We start from the raw sequence: 5,798 nt of genomic DNA, 5'->3' as shown, positions 1-5,798 counted from the left end.
AGGGATAATAAACGTGAAAGTTTTTTTTTCTTTTCTTTTTTTTTTTTTTTTTTTTTTGAGAGGGAGAACAGGGGAGGGAGACAAAGGGAGAGAGAGAGAATTCCAAGCAGGCTCCATGTTCAGCACCAGCAGGGAGCCCAACACAGGACTCAATCTCATGACCCAGGGATTATGACCTGAGCCGAAATCAAGAGTCAGATGCTCAACCGACTGAGCCATCCAAACACCCAAAAGATTTCATTTATTAAACCGAAGAAGAAAATCCTGATTAGGAGGGAAAAAATATTTTTAAGGCAAAGAAAATTTACTTAAAAGGCTTCCACCATTCAAACAAAGGTTAAAAGATAATATTAGGCTGAACCTCTAAACTTGCCAATACTAAATGTTTTTGACCTACAGAAATGACAGTTTATTATGGTTCAACCTACACTAATAATTTCAGAAACAGAGTATGGTGTGTTTCCTTGGAATCAGGTGAAAGTTATTAGTCTGAAGCTGCATGAGCAAAAACATCTCATCCAGTTTTGTCCCTGCTGACCCTGGCAAGTTCCTATGCCTGGGATAGGGTAAGTAGTGTACTTAATAAATGTTGGTTGCATCAGTAAATGATCTTAAAATAAAGTGTTTTCAGAGCATTTGAAAACCCTAAATATGTACATCTGGAGCCTGAATTTGCTTTGATCTTTCATTTTCTGTGCCAGGTTGTTAATGTTTGAAACTTATTTTTTCTATTTTAATCAATTCCCCTGCGAAGTCACCTGTTGGACCATGGCCTGTACATAACTATTGTCTAGACATGAACCAGGATGCACTTTGCCCTTTCAACCCCTTCCATCCTTCAGAACTGAATCATTATTTCACTGTTACACTCGCAATCGCTGTTCAATAAAGCTTCCAGTGGACCCCCTTTCACCTTTGCCAGATTTCTAGTTTCTTGCTTGAATGTCCTTCATCTTTTCAAATTGTCCTTTGGCTGTATTCAATACTTAAGTGACTATTACTTCACAATGCATGCGCCGTAACCCCAATTTTCCATTCGTTGGAGTTTATTTTCTGAGGAAAATTGCACTTCATTACAGATCTATTCATCTGTGAGTTGGGGGGAATATAGTATTATTCCAGTCTAAAATGGGTCACTTTTTTTTTTCTCCTTTTGCTTGAGTAGGGAATGGGAAAATAAGTTTGGGCTCTTTTGTAGTTGATTTGGCAAGGATACTTAATCAAAACTATTAGGGTCATGGCAATTCCTCAATGCCAAGAGAGAATATATATTACTTATGAAACATAAACAAAGGGCCATACTGAAAATGCTAGTGCACTATAACTCACAGCAGGTAAAAAAACCAAAAAACAAAAACATATGTGATTCAAGGAACTCATAGTTGTGCATAACAACACTATCTAGCTCAACACGTTAGTCCCTCACTGCCCACAACAAAGGTGATATAAAAAAAGAGCTTGTATATTAAATTTTTATGTACCAAATCATATTTTGTTATACAAAACAAATAGCCAAAAATTAAAGAATGCATTTAAACAGCATTGTACAGTTTATAAGGGGCTTTAATATAAGTCATTGGACTCTCTTTAAAAAAATAAATAAAACCTGTGAAGGAGAAAAGCCAAATGGCAACATGTCCACATATTATGACGAGGGTAGGCTACAGAATGTGCCTAGTTTCACACAATAAATATAGTTGCAGAAATTAGTTATTAACCTAAGATTCTGTTCTAAAATTCAATGTTGTTTTCTCCATTTCAGGCTGTCAACATCCATAGTTTAACCTTTGATTTTATTTATTAGGCTGGTTTTGAGTTATCTTTCTTTTAGTTGGGTATCTTTCCTATTGATTTGGTTATATTTCCTACAAATTATCCTTATATGATCTGTATCAAGATATGAATCAGAGAGTGGCATGATTTTGTCGCTTTTGACATTTTAGTTTTACAGAAAGGGGATCCCACAGAGTTCTGGTCAAAGACAAATATGTTGCCTTTATATTCTGGATGTGTAACTCTCAAGAGACAGAATGGAGACAAGGCCCTTTAGGGCCCTGAGATATGGCCCAGTTTCCCTGACATTGTAATGAAGATTGTCTACTCTAGAGGCCATGGGTTTATAATGGGGGATCTCGTACTCAATTATTTGCTTTTTAAACTGTATATCTTTAGCTGGGGGTGAGCATGGCCTGAGTGCTTCACCACAAATTCAAATTTAGGCTGGGGATTAACAGAAAAAGCAACAGGCTAGATTTAGAGTAAATTTATCATTTTGCAATGTTTCACTTGGCATGCAAAGTTCTCTGCAATGAGGCCTTTGCCTCTACTTCCAAATTGGTTAGGTTATCATTGTCCCTGCTGTCTTTAGGTCTCCTTGAAAGCAAAAGAGGAAGAATGAGGTTAGAGCCACAGTGGCCTTAACCAGTTCTCCAGAGAATTATTCAAGTAGTATAAACAGCACAAACATCAACACAGCTAAACTTCTCAAACTGTTTTTCCAAAGTCCATCTCAAATTTCACCTCTTTTAGGTAGTAACCCTACCCTTTCCTGGGGAAAATGACTTAATGTGTTTCTCAGGATTTAAGTTTGGCTTGTCATACTTATAAGCAACTGCTATGCTCTGGACCCTGTACTTGGTACTAGCACTTTGCTCCTACATTTATTATAGTATTTATTTTTCAAACATCTTAATGTATTTGTTTTCCTGCCTGTCTCCATAGCTAAACTGTGAACTGGTTGAAGCAGACCCCATGTCTTACTTGCCTGTATATTTCACCACAAGGGCCTTCCAGAGTTCCCAGGACCAAGCAACCCCTGTGGCAACCACAGTAGAAATAAGACACTGGGTCTTAGTGTATGCCATCCAAGCACGCATGATCTAGTTATGGGAGTGGATAAGAAAATTTCCAGGCATCACCCTTCAGAGAAGTCTGTGATATAGGTAAACATGACTGTAAGAAATTTCCACCCCAATTAGGAAGCAGAGTGTCTTGCTTGGTAGAATCAAATTAACATCATGCTTTCTAGCTTGGGAGTATTTTACAGAGACTACCTATGCAACCCACTAATATCATGTCAGATAGAGTTAAACATCTAGATCCACTGTGGAAGAAATGGTACCTGATCCAATTGGGGAACAAGGTATAAGAAAACATGAGGCCAAGAAAGAGCTGTACAAGTCAAACTGGAAATCTGCTTCTTTTCCCAGTGCCAAGGTCCCGGTATTGAACACGGAGCTTAAAACAAGACAACACAGGCAAATATGCAAGTAATTTACCACCACCATAATACCAACATATAGGAATAACTGGGGAAAAGCAAAAAGTCCAGGATTTTACTGTAAAAAACAAAACAAAACAAAAACAAACTGGTATGTCCTGAATTCTTCATTCTTAATATTAGACTCAGTCTCCTGAAGTAGAGAGCAGCTTGGGTTACAGACATAAATACAATACATATAATAGATATGGCAAATTAGGTAAGGTTAAAAGCTACTTCTTGCTGCCTACTGACCCTAGGATCTCTTTCTGTTCATTGGTATAATACTTGAAATTTCCCAAATTCCAGGGTTTTTTTTTTTTTTTTAGGAACATTGATAGTTTTCTTAGCATGTAAATATGTGTAGGGAACAGAGCCATAGAAAGACATAAAGAGTAGAATGCTAGAGCTGTAATAAATTTAATAAATAATCTCACTCCAAAACTCATTTTAGGCATAGAAAAACTGAGGACCAAATAATAAAATGGGATTGTCCAACGTGTAAAGGTTCTGACATTAGGGCAATTGAAATTGATTTATTACCAACTAAATAACAGATACTGTGTTAGGCAAGGTCATTGCTGTTATCTCACTTAATCCTTAGCATGACTCTGCAATTAGGGTTTTGTATCTTCATTTTACAAATGAGAAAGATGAAGTTTGGGAGTTTCAACCAGTTTTCTTCAGATTGTACAGTTAGTAATGGGAGATCCAGCAGTCATATTCAAGCTTAGGTTTAAAGCAAAGCCAATAGTATAGATCTAATTTATCAAGGTTTTGCAGAGCTGTCAATAAGCACAGTTTAGGTCATATCCTTTCCAAAATTCTTAAATAACAGTCTACTTAAGTAATATAAGCAAAATTTTATCATCCAATTTTGAATTGTATTGTTTCTATTCTCAAAGTGATTTTTCTTTCTCTTCCAAGAGGGCTTCTTTCTTCCTTTGGGCTGAGGTTTCATCTGTGTCTAGGAAGGGTTCTGGCCATTATAATAAAAATCTACTTTTGCACTGGCTCAATTTGCTATGCATTGAGTGGTAAAATGGTAAAAGTAGCACCTCCACCTCTGGTATCTTAATATCCATCATTCTGCCCTCCTCACTCATGAACCAGAGAGAAGTCTGTCAAAAATATTGAGGCTATCAAGTATGGTTTTCTATTTCTCTCTTCTTTTATGGAGCTTTTTATTTTCCACCCTCACTGCCCTGATGCTTAACATAATCTCCAATCTTCAGAATGAGTCATCTGCCCATTACTGAAGCTCAGCCACTTGTACTGTAAAATGGATCAGGTGCTACAGGAAAGCACCCAAAAAGCACAGATGAATAGCAACATAGATAGCTACAGGTTGACAAGGGCCCTATAAGGTGAGTCAGAAACTAGCATTTTTGAGGACATGCTGTGTTGTATACTTTACATACTAGTACTACTAAATTTACTAAATTTATGTGTACTTTACATAATACATACTACTAAATTTAGCTTATTAGTTTCTCATAAGCAACACTATCAGGAAGATCATTTCTATTGGGCTCTTACTATGTACCACACACTATTACAAATGCCAAACAGGATCGTACTTGTTCAGTTTTAAATAGTACTAACAGCTTTAACAACAACAACAATAGGGCAGCAATCTTCAAAACTGCCCAAATTCCAAATTCAATTAGTTTGTAGTAGCAGCATATAACATTTTTCCTTCTTGAACTTTGTTTCCAAGGGAGAGCAAACTTCAAAATCCTATTTAACTTTAGGTTGGGTTTTATATTACCTGTAATGAGTGTTAATCTGGATTATCGTCTAAAAGATGAAGGCAAGAGTTGTTAGTGGCAGTCACAAGAGATCAAAGAAAGTGAACAATTCAAGGAGGTTTAATGTTATTTATTCCAACAACACTTTCCTTCCTGATTTGCAGACAGTGACACCGAAGAGAAAAGTGCTGTGGTTCAGACTACATCGCTGGTTAACAGCAAAATCAGTGTTCAAAGTCAGTCCTCTTGTTTCCCATACCCACAGCCCTTCCACAATAATGCAAGTTACAGTCTCCAGGAATGTGGAAACACTGCCTCTGTCAATTACAGAAAACTATCAAACGAAACCGAAACCCAAACATGCAAAATCTATTTAGTTTAAAGAGACCCTACTTAACTATACTAAGAGCTACTTCGTTTTGGGTAACTATTCAATGACAGCATCCTGAATGACAGGATGCCTCCCTACTGTCTATAGCCAAATGTCAAAATTCTGTATTTTAGAAGTCCCTTAACTATCTGATCTTTGCTTACCTCCTAGTCTCACACTACTATGGCTTTTCACCTCAAAATAAATATGCTGGTCTCGAAATCATTCAACCCAACCTCCAGCTGGTCTTCTTACATATTCCTCTCCTGCTCCATGCACACACACTGACTGAATCCAGAAATTGCACTTTTACATGCAAGTGATTTGTTGTCTTAAATATTTATGTCTATTTATAATTTATATACCTTTAAATAAATATATATAATTAATGTGTATAAATATATATTTACATTCTTTA

This window comes from Prionailurus bengalensis, chromosome D1 (genome assembly GCF_016509475.1).
Source record: "Prionailurus bengalensis isolate Pbe53 chromosome D1, Fcat_Pben_1.1_paternal_pri, whole genome shotgun sequence".
Taxonomy (NCBI): Eukaryota; Metazoa; Chordata; class Mammalia; order Carnivora; family Felidae; genus Prionailurus; species Prionailurus bengalensis.
The sequence above is the reverse complement of the archived record's forward strand: the minus strand, read 5'-3'. Positions refer to the sequence as shown.